This window comes from Leopardus geoffroyi, chromosome D3, assembly GCF_018350155.1.
Source record: "Leopardus geoffroyi isolate Oge1 chromosome D3, O.geoffroyi_Oge1_pat1.0, whole genome shotgun sequence".
Classification (NCBI taxonomy): domain Eukaryota; kingdom Metazoa; phylum Chordata; class Mammalia; order Carnivora; family Felidae; genus Leopardus; species Leopardus geoffroyi.
In genome coordinates this window covers 43,336,375-43,349,803 of record NC_059339.1, presented here as the reverse complement: position 1 = coordinate 43,349,803, position 13,429 = coordinate 43,336,375, and the positions used below count along the sequence as shown (strand labels likewise).

The following is a 13,429-nucleotide window of genomic DNA, read 5'->3' as shown; positions in this document are numbered from 1 at the left end:
TATGAATAAAGCTGCTATAAACATCTGTGCACAGGTGTTAGTGTAGACATAAGTTTTCATCTCCTTTGAGTAAATGTCAAAGAGTATGATCGCTGGATTGTATGGTAAGAGTATGTTTAGTTTTACAAGAATAACCTTTCATTTCCTAGCTACAGAGCTGAGGCCCAGAGAAGTTAAACGACTTGCCCAAAGTCACACCATAAATTCATGGAAGCCAGGCCCAGAACACACATTTCTTGCTGCTTCATCTGGAAACATATGTTGTTATGGGAAAATAATGAATATGGAAGCCAGGGAGACCTGAATTTGGAAGCTCTGTGCCTCAGTTTCCTCACCTGTGGCCACTACGATGCTAATACTTGCCTAGTAGCATAATTGTGAAGATTTAGTGAAACACCTGAAAGAGCTCAAGGTCCACAAAAAATGTAACTTCCAAAAAGTTATTGTTCCTATTGGTACCTTCCAGAGGCACAGAACCTCTGAAAGGGGCCAGCTGCACTCCTCACTGAGGCTTCAAGGGCTCTCCACGTGGTGAGGAGTTTTGTTGGGCAAGAATGGAGAACTCTACTTCATCTGCTGAAGGGTGGGGTACCACACTGCTGCCCATGTTCTTTAAGACTGCTGTCCAAGCTTTATATAGATCCCTGGATGTTTCCAGTGCTGTTTTCTAACACAGTGACAAGCTCGCTTTTGGCAGATTAATTGGTAGAGTTGTCAGCACAGCTGCCTTTTATTGCTAATAAATGTGGGTCCCTCTGAGCTGTGGTCTTAATTATTTGTTATTTCTTTTTCCAAGGGGGGTAACATATGTCCTTCTTTAGCTGGTGTTTTCTTGCATCAGGGCAAGAAACTGAAGGGTGCACTGAGGCATTTATCATATGGCAGTGACTAGGAGCGTTAGAGAAAGCAATAAACTAGCAGAAGCTGGAATACCCTTCTACTAGCCTTTTTCCTTTTCTCGATCCTCTCACTCCCCCCCTTTCTCCTCCCCACCAAACCCGTGCTTAAAGGCAAGAGGCAGAAAAACTTCTGCATCCAGTTTAAGCCCGATGATAAAATTTCTACTGGTATAATATTGTGATTTCCCTCTCCCCATTTAAGAAATGTTTGAAGTGGGGCACCTGGGTGGCTCAGTCAGTTGAGCGCTGACTTCAGCTCAGGTCATGTTCTCATGGTTCGTGGGTTCAAGCCCTGCATTGGGCTCTGTGCTGATGGCTCGGAGCCTGGAGACTGCTTTGGATTCTGTGTCTCCCTCTCTCTCTGTCCCTCCCTGCCCATGCTCTGTCTCTCTCTCAAAAGTAAAAAATTAAAAAACAAAAACATAAGAAATATTTGAAGGCTTCTAAGCCATAGGGCAATCCCTCGGTGATATTTTCTTATGCAATATTTGAGAACTATCAATCTCAGCACCATTGATTCAGATACAACTATAAATGACTGTATTTTTATAGCTCTTAAAAATAATGTACTCTAAGAAAATTCAGAAACTTTGTTGACAGTATTTACAGAATTATGCAAAAACTGTTTTGATGAGTGTAATCACTGAACAAATCATGTGTAATTTGAAAATCTTCAAAATCCTGTTGGATTTATCACTGTTTTTCCTTACATGTAACAAAATTAATGCCATATAAAGCAAAATCCTGCTGAGTTTACTTTTTATCCTACCAAGAAATATTCAGTTCAGCCAATTGTTAGCTCTTTCCAACATTGGGGATCTAAGGGAATCAAAGGAAAATGTAATCCATGCGGGAACACATAGGTCTGTTTTCAGCCAATAGTTTCAGTATCTTCCCCACAAAATGTTTTACTAGATTTGCTGCTAGGCAGATAGATGTGAGCTTCACCTTCTTCATGTCTACCTTCTTGTCAAGGGGCTAGGGAACTGTAAAACAATCTCAGCTGGACAACAGGAGGGATAATGAGCAAAAAGAACTTGGTAATAAGCCATCTACATAATTGGTACATGAAAAAAATCAAGCTAAAATGGTAATTTTTAAGGCTGTTAGTAGCACTCAGCTTCCACAAAGGCAAGACACAGTAAACTACTTATTATACTATTTTATTATAGTCAAATACCACCTCATTTTAAATGGAAGCCTTGTAAAATTGAACTAGATTGATGTCTTAACCAGAGTTATCTGTATAATCTCTAACTAAATCTGCCTAATTGGGTCATCAGCAATGGCTCTCTTGGCCATTAGTCTTAATTAGCATGGCGCCATCAATACTGCACACACTCACATGCCTTCCAAGTAGCAGCTAGCATTAGCCACTTACCTTTTTTTTTTTTTTTAAAGAGAGAGAGTGCATGTGTGGGGGTGCAGAGCAAGAGAGGGAGGGAGAGACACACAGAGAGAGAGAATCCCACTAGAGAGAATCCCACACAGAGAGAGAGGGAGGGAAAGAGAGACACACACAGAGAGAAAGAATCCCATTAGAGGCGGGGGGGGGGGGGGAGAGGGGAGGGAGAGAGAGAGAAGCAGGGATCACCCACAGTGGGACTCATGCTCACCTGAAGTGGGGCTTGAGCTCACCCAATGCGATACTCAAACTCATGAACCAAGAGGTCATGACCTGAACCAAAGTCAGATGCTTAACCGACTGAGCCACCCAGGCGCCCCCACCCGCCTTTTTATGAAGAGATTCACTCAAACATATGTATGTGGGTCTCCCCAAATGCCAAGCATACATCCAGTGAAGGTGGTAAACCTCAACTTTAACTTACTGAACTGATTAACTACTTGTGGCCAGCCAATGTCCAAGAGCCACTATGTCACAGGGATGGACTAAATAGAGATAACACTGGAGAAACAATGGGAGGTATTCCTGGCAATGATGGGCTACCAACTAATTAATGTGACCCTGAAGCCAGCTTTTGTCACAAAATCAGAGTCCCAGGGACACTTGAAGAGGAGCAGGCACATCAGTACTTGTAATAACTGACTGTGCTTATAAAATTCTCACTCACCATTACTGCTCCCTTTCCTTCAGGCCAAGGAACACTTGGGAGATCACACACCTTTCGTCCCAAGCCAGGGTCTGCTTTACACTTTCAACATAGGGAGAAGTTTGGAGCCCTCCTGTCCCCATCACTTTGGAGTCCTCCTGTCCCCATCTCTGCATTGCTCTTCTTTCTCCCGAATGCCATCTACCTGTCTCCCGGCTCCCGGTGAACTCACTGTGCCTATCAGCTAGTGGCATTTCCTCACTTGCTGCCCTCTCCAATGCCCCTGGATTCTGATGACCTCTTCCTTCTATAACATACATTTCCTCTCCTGGTGAGTATGTAAGCCAGGTGTTAGAAAGAAACAACTTGTCTGTATGATTCACAATTTATTGTGAAAATAGAACAACTAGCCACAACTCTCCCAAGGGTATTAACAATTGAAAGGATGAGCTTATTGACAATATTGAATTTATCATTGATAGACTTCCAACCAGTGTAACTTTGAAAAGGAAGCTGTTTCAGGCAGAATAAGGAAAGGATGTTTGAAAAGATACCTATATCCATTTCACACACACACAGCCATGCTGTACAATACTATGCAGCAATTTTTTAAAATGACATAGTGCCATATATACTTAAGTGGAAACTCTCCAAGGTACTGTAACAGCAAGCCCCTTTAGGGATTCTTTAATCCAACCACAAGGTCAAAAATAAGGTCATCACTGGTCTTCTCCCACTATTTCAGAATAATCATCCCCTCTGCTCCACCTACTCCCTGAGAGAATCAAGCTCACTCAAAATGCCACCCACAGACTCAAGCCTGAAGAACAGAGCTGAAAACCTGGCACAGCACCTCTGAAAAATTGTTCAGCACTGACCCTGGCCAATGGATGTGGAAATCTCATCTGTGGTCAAAATCACCCTCACAGATCAGGCCACAGATGCAAATCCATTTTCTGCCATGGTATCCACAGACCTCATCTACAGCTTTCTGATGACTGGCTTTCATTCTAATTGAAAGGCCAACGATAAGATCCTGATGGAATTTTTCCTTAACATTAAAAGCACAAAGGGGCACCTGGGTGGCTCAGTCAGTTAAGTGCCTAACTTCGGCTCAGGTCATGATCTCACGGTTCGTGGGTGCAAGCCCCATGTGGGGCTCTGTGCTGTCAGTGCACAGCCTGCTTCAGATCCTCTGCCCTTGCCCCTCTCTAAAGTAAGTAAACCTTTAAAAAACGCACATATAAATAAAAACATACAGCAAACACAATGTCAGACTCTAATTTCACAGGATGCCATGTCAACCCGAGGCCTATCCCAGGACCCGTAAGTGCTTTGCCCAGCAAGGGGCTAAAGTGCTCCAAATCACATCTGCATTTCCCAAGAGCAGGCCTCAGATGCTCTCAAAATCTGGGAAGGGAAGCCAGTCCTGCTGCACAAACGGTGGTTTGTTACGGAACAGGCCTACGCCTGTTGTCCTGTGAGCTATTTTTGAAAAAGAGGCAAGATGAGTAAGTTGAATTAGAATCTTTCAAAGCAGAAACTACTTTCCAGGACCCAGATATTTTCAGAAATGTTCCATTAACTATTTCAAGGCACAAAAGATCATTTAGCAAATGATCTTTACTGTACTTAAAGGTTAAAAAGATAACAAAGGCAAAGGCTCCTTTGGTGCATGAATTATAATCCTAAAGACTTAAGAAGGCCCTGTTTTCCTAATGCCCTGGTCACAGTACAGCAGCAGGTCACAAAGACAGAAGGACAGTTCTTGCCTGCTACACTGGTGGGTCAGACATCATCCCCATAGCAGCAAACTGGGATCTGTTAGGAAGTAACCATGCAGGTGGCTGAGGGAAGCTGTGTGTTGATGGGGAACTGGTTCCACTCTTTCTCTCTTCCTTCCTTCCTTTCTTTCTCATGTGAATTTCCAGTTTTACTGCAGAGCCATTTAATGGCTTTTTCCAAACCAGTCTCAGGTTTGGATGTCAGAGTCTTGTTTCCACCGACTTAACATGAACTCCATCTCTAACAACTTGGGAGGTTGGAGAGAAGAAAGCTCTTTGGGTATGTACCTACTTTCATCTTGTAGACTCCCAATGTTTTGAACTGAAAAAGACTTAGGAGATGATACATTCTCTCATTTGAAGAGTATGTACCAACTGGATGCCAAATGGAAAGGGGTGCGTGGTAATGTGTGTGCCCAAACAGAAAAGAGAATAGGGAAAGACGTTCTGGAATGTTTTACCCTGATTGATTTGGGGAGGGGTTACTTTGGGGTATCTTTGGCAAGTAACTGCAGCAAAAGTGTCTCCATTTTTCAGCAAATACACAACATGTTATAAGTTAACAGGCAGTATGCCATATTAAGATCTGTCATCTCCTCTTGGGCAATAAACTGGAGATATTTAGTGCTATCTTGAGATCACCTTTTTGAGTGCCTGTGGCTCTTGTTGTAAGAACTCTTGTTGATTGGGAGGAGATTCTGTCTTTTGGGACAGTAGTTTATAATTAGTGCACTGTGCCATCGATGTCTGAATTTTACTTCCTATTTGTATTTTTGGGGGGGACCAAGAGAAAACAGCCTACAACCACAAATTCCCTGCTGCACACCAAAGTAACTAGATACAAGTTAGCTCTTTGGATGTTCAATGAAAAAGTAGGTAGGAGGCAGCAAGAGTTTATTTTCACTTAAGTAGAGTACTCAGAAAACCAATTATTACAATATACAGAGTTCAAGTTCATCCTTACATCTATAGTAAGTACCTTTGGGAAGATCTCGTCATTTAATATCAACAGATAAGATTACTTAAAGTTTATACAATGTTTTTGGAACTAATCTTACATTATACTGAGAACATGCACGTCCACACACTCATGTGTGGCAATAAACTTTGTATGTTTAGTAAATAGAAGACCGAAAGAACAAATCCTTGGATGGTCTCTGGCCCATGAGTACCTGGGACCATCCAGGGAGCACAGGAAATAGGAAGTACATGGCTTTAGCATTTCTGCCTAAGGAGTTGATATTTTTTTCTGGGTTAAACTGCAGGGAGCCTTCCATCCCTACAGTGCATGGAATTTTTTCCAATTGGCAGTATATAGCCTGGTGGCTGCTGAGCACAGTTATCATAACCTACAATTCACTATTCTTTTGGATAAGTCAGATACATCTTGGAAGAAAGAAAAAAATAAAAGACCCAGGTTATGACCCTTGTTCTCCTACCCCATGTCCATGTCAACTTGGTCAAGCCTTTACTTTTCTCATCTGTATTATGGGATAATCATACCAGTCCTGCTCAAAGTTTTATGCAATTCAAATTAGATGCTGGGCTGGAATGATGGAAATCTACTTTATAAATTGTACAATGTTGCATAAATATGTGGAAAGTGTGTTTTATATGTGGTAAAATTTACACTCTTTTAGTTTACATGCTATTTGGTGAATGCCACACACACACACCAGCCTGTTGGATCTATGTTTATGCTTCACACTATTGCTTCAGCTGCTAAGGAAAAGGGCTAATGTCAAAAGATGCTCAGCTCACAGCTTGACTTGTATAATGTAAGGGCTCTTTATACATCTACCTTCAACCTAGAGTTCACAGCAAGACACGTGCTGTCAGGTCAGGGAACTCACTTTAGCAACCCAGTCCTAATTCCAGGTCAGCTGGAGCTGAGCCATGGATTACACTATTAGTCCAGAATGACAGTTACTTTCCTTCTATGATTAAACATCTTTGGAAAGGATTTCTGTGTTACATAACCCAACATTCAAACTCTTTTGTTCTTGAGTTCTTTGACAATGAATAGAAGCTTAAGTTCACTGCCTGCTGTCCAATACTTTTTAAGAGTCCTGTTGTAAGAAATAATATTCATGGATGATTGCCTAAAAGATACGAAGAACTTCTATCCCTTTATATACCCAAAATTGTATCCGCACATCAAGCCAAATGATCAAAAAAGCAGCAGGCTTAGGCTGAACCGCTCTGGCCCTGTGTAGAGCTGCTTTTACTGAATTACACTTTGGCAGTATGCCATTGGCTTGCAGTGAGGGACATTATAAGAAACAGTTCTATAAAAACTGCTAGTGTAAGAATGTTGTTGAAGATATTTCCACTGTATCTCCACATTGAGCATTTGATGAGAATCAGTGGAGAAACGTCCCTTGGGTCTTAGTTCCAGCACAAACCTGTTTCTCTGGCTTTCTTGATATGGGCACAGGAAAGTGCCTATTTCCCTTTTTGCTGTGGTTTTAGGAAGCACAGAGTCAAATTTTTGTGCTACCTCTAACAACTAACTGTACTTAAACTGTATATGAACAACTAACTTTCATGGTCTTTTCCATCCTCATCCCTCATACTTTCTACTGTTTAATTTCTTCTTAATGTGTTTATTATGTGTATTTCTGTAAACTCTCCTAAATTTTTGGAGAACAAATGTGCATTTAACTTGTGGGCCCTGAAAAGGCTCTGCCAGATCACATCTGCCTTTCCAGCCTTGTCTTTTGCCATTTTCTACCATGACTCTGGGACCCAGTCACACTGACCTGCATCATGCCTTGACTATGCTGTGCCCTTCTGTGTTGTTCTCCATCTGTCTATGCAGATTCCTCTGCCTGGAAGACCCTTTGCCTGTTTCTTAGTCAAGTGAAATCCTGGCAGAACTCATAGTTTCTGTCTTTGTTCCTGTATGGCTTTTCATCCATGCCACCAGGATAGCATTTATATTATCTCCAGTACACTAGGTATACACCTGGGTCCTTTGCTAGATCATAAACTCCTTGAAGGCAATTTGCATTTATCTTTGTATCTCCAGCGCCTCACCACAGCTCCATATCTATATCTATATATCTATATATCTATATCTATATCTATCTATCTATCTATCTATCTATCTATCTATATATATATATATATATATAACAAGTGCTCAACAAATGTTTGTAAAAGTAACAAGTCAATGAATACTCCAGAACCAGAACTGGGACCCCTGGGAGACTCGTAACGAAGTTTGATAACAAGCTGCATTTCAGTATTCACATGGGCTTCACAGTGGTGGCTGCTGGAGGCACAGGTACACATGCTGGTATCTTCCAGAGTTTGAGATAACTGGCTACATCAGTCTTTCCTCAGAGCAAACCCCAATCCTCCAAATTTCTTCTGGAGACAGGAATACAGGGATGCTTTTTTCCTCCCACGACTCTTGCCTATGGCATTTGCTACCTAGTCAAATTCCAGCTGTTTGGCATTTGTGATGCTAACACCACAATACCAAACCCAAAATATAAAAAAAGCTACACCTGATTCTGCTTTTTGATTCCACGGGACAGAGAAGAGGGGCCCAGGTAAAGGCAGCAGGTAGGAAGTAATCTGGTATACTGGGGGCCTCAAGGGTGCACGCATGCATATGAATGTTGAGGAAAGCTAACACCAGCAACCAATGATTCAATCAATTTTCCAAACACTGGGATGGAAATGATGCTACCACAGCCTCCCCTGTCCTTCCAGTGCCAGCATAACTTCTCGTTTGTTCAAGAATCCAAAATATCCACTGGATGATGAAACAGAACATGAAAATAGCATCACACTGTTTACAGAAGAGTCTTGCACCAAAACACATTCAAATTGCAGAGCAATTTTAATATAGTAAGCAGTAACTTTCTGCCTTGGAGCTTTCCCATTTTTGCCTTTTGCTTGGTGTTTGCTTTCCTGGAAACCTCACAGTAAAACTAATAGGACTACTACAGTTTCAACAGGAAGACCACGGAGTCCAACACCTCCATTTTACAAGTGGGCAAGCCGAGCCCCTGTCAGATACACTGAGTTGTCAATGCTACACAATGAACTGGCAGCAGAATCAATGCTTGATACTCAGACCATTGTTGCTCCCAGGATCTCATGCCAGCTGTCTCCTGGTAGTCCTCAGACAAAAATTAAGTACAAATAACCAGAAACTCCTGGGAGAATAAACCAACCCACTTGTTTCTACATTAATGCCAACTCAGTTAAAAGAAAAGAAAAAGCCCTCTATTAAAGGGCTAACAGACTCCGTTAAACATCTGAGCAAGTGATTAATGTGTACAGGGACAGGGACAAGGTTGCAAAGAAATGTTCTATCTTCGAGCTTGGCATCTGGGACTGATTCTGTAAACACTTGGAGAGAGCCTAGCATCTGCTGACCCAAGTGTTGGAAGAAGGAGAGGAGGTGAATGAAAGCAGGGTGTGCAAGAATGCAGCAGAAATCTTGGTCTCAGATCTCCTACTCTGCTGACGAATGTGTTATGTATGTCACTTGGCAACTGGGACATGGCGTGCATCAGCAAAAAGACACTCAGGGTTTCTGCAGTTGAGTTGGGAGGGCACAGGGCTCTACAAACAGTTCACAATTCAGTTGGAAGTGCCATAAGGAACACAAGAGTGCTGGTGCCTTCTGGTTTCAATTCTGGCACAATATCCCAATTTTAGGGGGCCACATGTGTCCACAATCCCTGGGCACACACAGCACAAGGCAAAGGCTCATGTTAGGATGTACCAACTCAACCACGGGAAGGGCACTAGACTTTTTTGAGTTTCTGATTGCCTTTTTTAAACAATAAAAACATGGATCATAATCCTTCCCAGAAAAATGTGAGGTTAAAAGTTTAATCTGAGTTCACAGCACACACATTCCAAGGGGGCACTGTACTTGGGGAAATTACTCACCTAGAGTTTATATAAGTTCCGAGGCGATTAGAGTCAGCCGACAAATTGGAGCCAGGACACGTTTACATTTAAGGCTTAAAATGTAGATTCCTCTTACAGAAAGAAAGAATGAGGGGGGAAAATCACCCAATGTTTCTTGTTAAGGGACCAGACCCCATTAAGTGTCAGTCCATCATCTCAGAAAGTGTGGGAGATGCCAACACATGATCCCTCTCTGTCCCTCTTGAAAAGCACACGTCACATCTGCTTGCTATCAGTATTTATCTCACAGCGTGCATCTGACTCATTTGGAAAACTCAAAGCACATGTTTATTCCTGCTGAGGAATCAGCCATTACTATGCAGTTTTACAGGTCTTCTGTAACCCAGAGCACACTGTGATGAAAAGAGCTGCCAGGGAGGCGGGCTGGGCTCTCAGTGCTGCTTGGTTTGATTACATGGCTCCCAGCTTTGTATGTGGAGAGAACACCTTCCCATCCTCCAGTGAGCTCTCTTTCACTTCTAGTCTGGGTCACAACTAACTCCCCTTCTTAGTCACACAGTGGGTGAAGACCTTAAAGCAAGTGTGTCTGGGAAAGAGTGGCAGCAGTTAATGAGAATGAGAAACACACAGCTTGTTAATTGTTGGAAATTAATGGCATTTGTGCAGCAACTCAAAAAGACTTGGTCACAAAACGAAATCTACGTGCTCTTCCTTTTTTTTTTTTTTATCCCTGCTGTCTTTGGGGTGGCTCCTGGTGACTGCAATACAATTCTCACACTGGGCTTCTCTGCACCACCTAATCTGAATTCAAGTGGCTTCTCTAACAACACTGAAGATGATGGTAACGTGAACCTATGTTACCTGGGCCTACATAAAGCCACACTCTGGGATGAAGGATGAAAATTCATTAGACTTAGTGTTTTGCCTGTTGGATCTTTTTTTCTGATTTTTGGCTCTATTCTGCCAAAATTGACTCCAAAGCCGTGGCAGGACAACATAAGTGTCTTTGCATGACTTAGGAAAAGGTGCCCCTCCAGGCAGATCAGCCCTTCTGGAAACCCTTCTGCAGAGCCAAACCTGCACAAGTGACTGCAGCAACCCTGGCAAGAGCTTTTCCTAGGCCTTGTCTTTCCAGAGACCTTAAAAAGTGACAGAAACTCTAAAGTTTATTTGCTTTAACTGGAAAAGCCACACTAGGATGATTAAATGCAAGAGGTCAAAGGTTCTAATCAAAACCTACCATGGGGCATCTGGATGGCTCAGTTAAGCGACCACCTTTGGCTCAGGTCATGATCTCACGGTTCATGGGTTTTAGCCCTGAATCGGGCTCTGTGCTAACAGTGTGGAGTTTGCTTGGGATTTTCTCTCTCTCCGCCCCTCCCCTGCTCACATGCTCTGTCTCTCAAAAATAAGCATTAAAAAAAAAACCCCACAAAACCCTACCATATATTTTTATTTGTGTTTGCTGAATGCTGAGTCCCACAGAGGGCTGGATGGCAAGGCTGGCATGAGTTAGCCATACCCGATGGGCCTCCATCTGGCCAGATGAGCTGATAATCCTCAGTTTGCCCAAGAACCAGCTGCCAGACAGAACTTGTTGCTTTGGTGAGTTTGTGTCCACTTTCTTAAGCTGTGTCCTTAGTTCTGCATACCTCTGGAATGACAGGGAGATTTCCTGTCCTCCTGGTTTGTATATGCCTTCCCACTTCTTGTCAGTGGCCTTTATCATCCCTCAGATTTTGCAGGCAGGCCTGTCCTCTGTGGCCACTCTTAACTTTGAACAGACCACCAAACTCTGACCACCAACTTTAGTAGGTGCTATTTCCTAGTTCAATGGGTTCCAAGCATTCGAACATAGAACCCCCAACTTCATTACTTTATTTATTCTTTGTTAACTGATAAATTATCAATGCAGGCTATCACATCACTACTTAATAGTTCAAAATACACTTAGAGTGAAAGCTATTGTAACAGTTACACATGTAAATTTTCATCCATATCCCCCAGTGACATTTTAATAATTTTGATGGTTTTTTGGCTAATGCTTGGCAAATCACAAGAGACTGTCACTGTGTCTACCCTGTAACACTGTCACCTTATAATGTGATTGGCAAACCATTTTTGGGAGGCATAGGAGAAGTGTTTCCTGTGTTCAATTTTTGTCTATTTGGTTCTCTCAGGGATGTACTGATAGAATGCTACCTTTAATCCATGGTTCCTTTATAGGAGTCTTTTATTTTTATTTATTTTTTTAATGTTTATTTTTGAGAGAGAGAGAGAACGAGAGCATGTGCAAGCATATGGGCAGGGGAGGAGCAGAGAGAGAGAGGGAGACACAGAATCCAAAGTAGGCTCCACATAACCTGTCAGCATAGAGCCTGACGTGGGCCCCAAACCCACGAACTGTGAGATCATGACCTGAGTCGAAGTCAGACACTTAACTGACTGAGCCACCCAGATGCCCCTACAGGGGTCTTTTAAAGTCATATGTTCATTTCGTGGAGGTTAAAACTAGACAATACAACTGTTAAATCCATTCAACTAGGTACCAGTAACCAAGCATGGAGTACTCTCTGCCTTTGAGGACTTGGAGACAAAAGTCTAAAGATTGGCCCACTCTTTCACTTAGGGTTAATACCATGTCACCCAGCCAGGAAAAAATGCAGTGGGTTTTACAGCCACCAGAAACATGAGAATTTCAGAGCTGACTCCACATCTACATCATTTCTGGTTCAGAGCACTTCCTAGCAAGAGAAAGGAAGTTACAGATACCATGTATGTCCAAATGTCTTAAATGCCTCCAAAGGGAAGCAGGTAAAGTATACAACCTAACTTTCTAGGCTTAAAACAAACAAAACAAAACAAAACAAAACAGGGTCTGTCTTCACTCATCTTTCCTCCATGGGCACTTCAAAAAAAGCACGGGAGCTACAAGACAGCAGCAAAAGGCATGCTGTTCCTCCTTCCATTAGCCCACATTGCCTTACCTTCTGTAATAATAATACCTACAGTCTTAACACCTTCTGTAAATTGATTTTGTCACCCCATTCTAGGTTTGAAAAATTAGAGCTGCTATATACATTTTCAATCCGAAGGGTCGTGATTTCTAGTTTTTGAGGAATGTTGCTACTTTATCCAAGAAAAGCAACCACCAACAAGATGAAAGGAACTAGCCACAAATTCCCCTTTCCACCCACTTCTACGGTAAAAACACAAGATCAGCGCATTTCTCCAATGTTGCCAGTGAAGACTTTTCTCCAATGCTTGAATACTGGCCCTTCTGAGCCAGGTCTCCCCTCTGTGCACAAGCCTCTCTCTCTGACGGCAGAAGCATCTCTGTGCATTCAGTGGGCCTGATACAAGAGAGGGAGTCTGGGAGAAGGGTGGGGAAGCTGACTTAGCAACTTAGCAGGGTCAGTCACAGGAAAATTCTATCGATGGGAAAAGCAGATTCAAACTGTGCAAGAGTTAGAGGAGTTAGTTAACCATAAGTTAACTCTAAGTTAGCTTCTCCAATGAACTCTCTGATTCACTGGCATCTGTAATGAAGTTCAAAGAAGTCAGTTATTATAAAGAACAAGAAGAAAACCAGCACTGAAGCCAACTGAGGCTAGGGATTGAGACATCCAGAATCTCTAGTCTTTTCTGGAATGGGGGAAACATGTAAGCTGACAGCTTTGACCTCAAGTTCTACGTGCTGCCTCTTTTTGCACTAGGTGATTCTAAGTGCCCATGGACTTAATACAAGAAGAAAAGAAGGAATTAAAAGCTGGCCTATATGTAGTATCCAGACCTA

General features: G+C 42.4%; 1 protein-coding gene and 1 long non-coding RNA gene across 2 annotated transcripts in view; one reads left to right on the top strand and one right to left on the bottom strand.

Annotated features, from left to right (window-relative positions):
- Nucleotides 1-4,072, top strand: part of LOC123587847 — a 39,596-nt gene extending 35,524 nt beyond the window's left edge. Inside the window, exon 3 of the long non-coding RNA XR_006707560.1 lies at nt 3,696-4,072. This is a non-coding gene — a long non-coding RNA (uncharacterized LOC123587847). The remainder of the gene's footprint in view (nt 1-3,695) is intronic.
- Nucleotides 1-13,429, bottom strand: part of COLEC12 (collectin subfamily member 12) — a 197,189-nt gene that overhangs the window by 78,285 nt on the left and 105,475 nt on the right. The gene's annotated exons all lie outside the window — the stretch shown is intronic.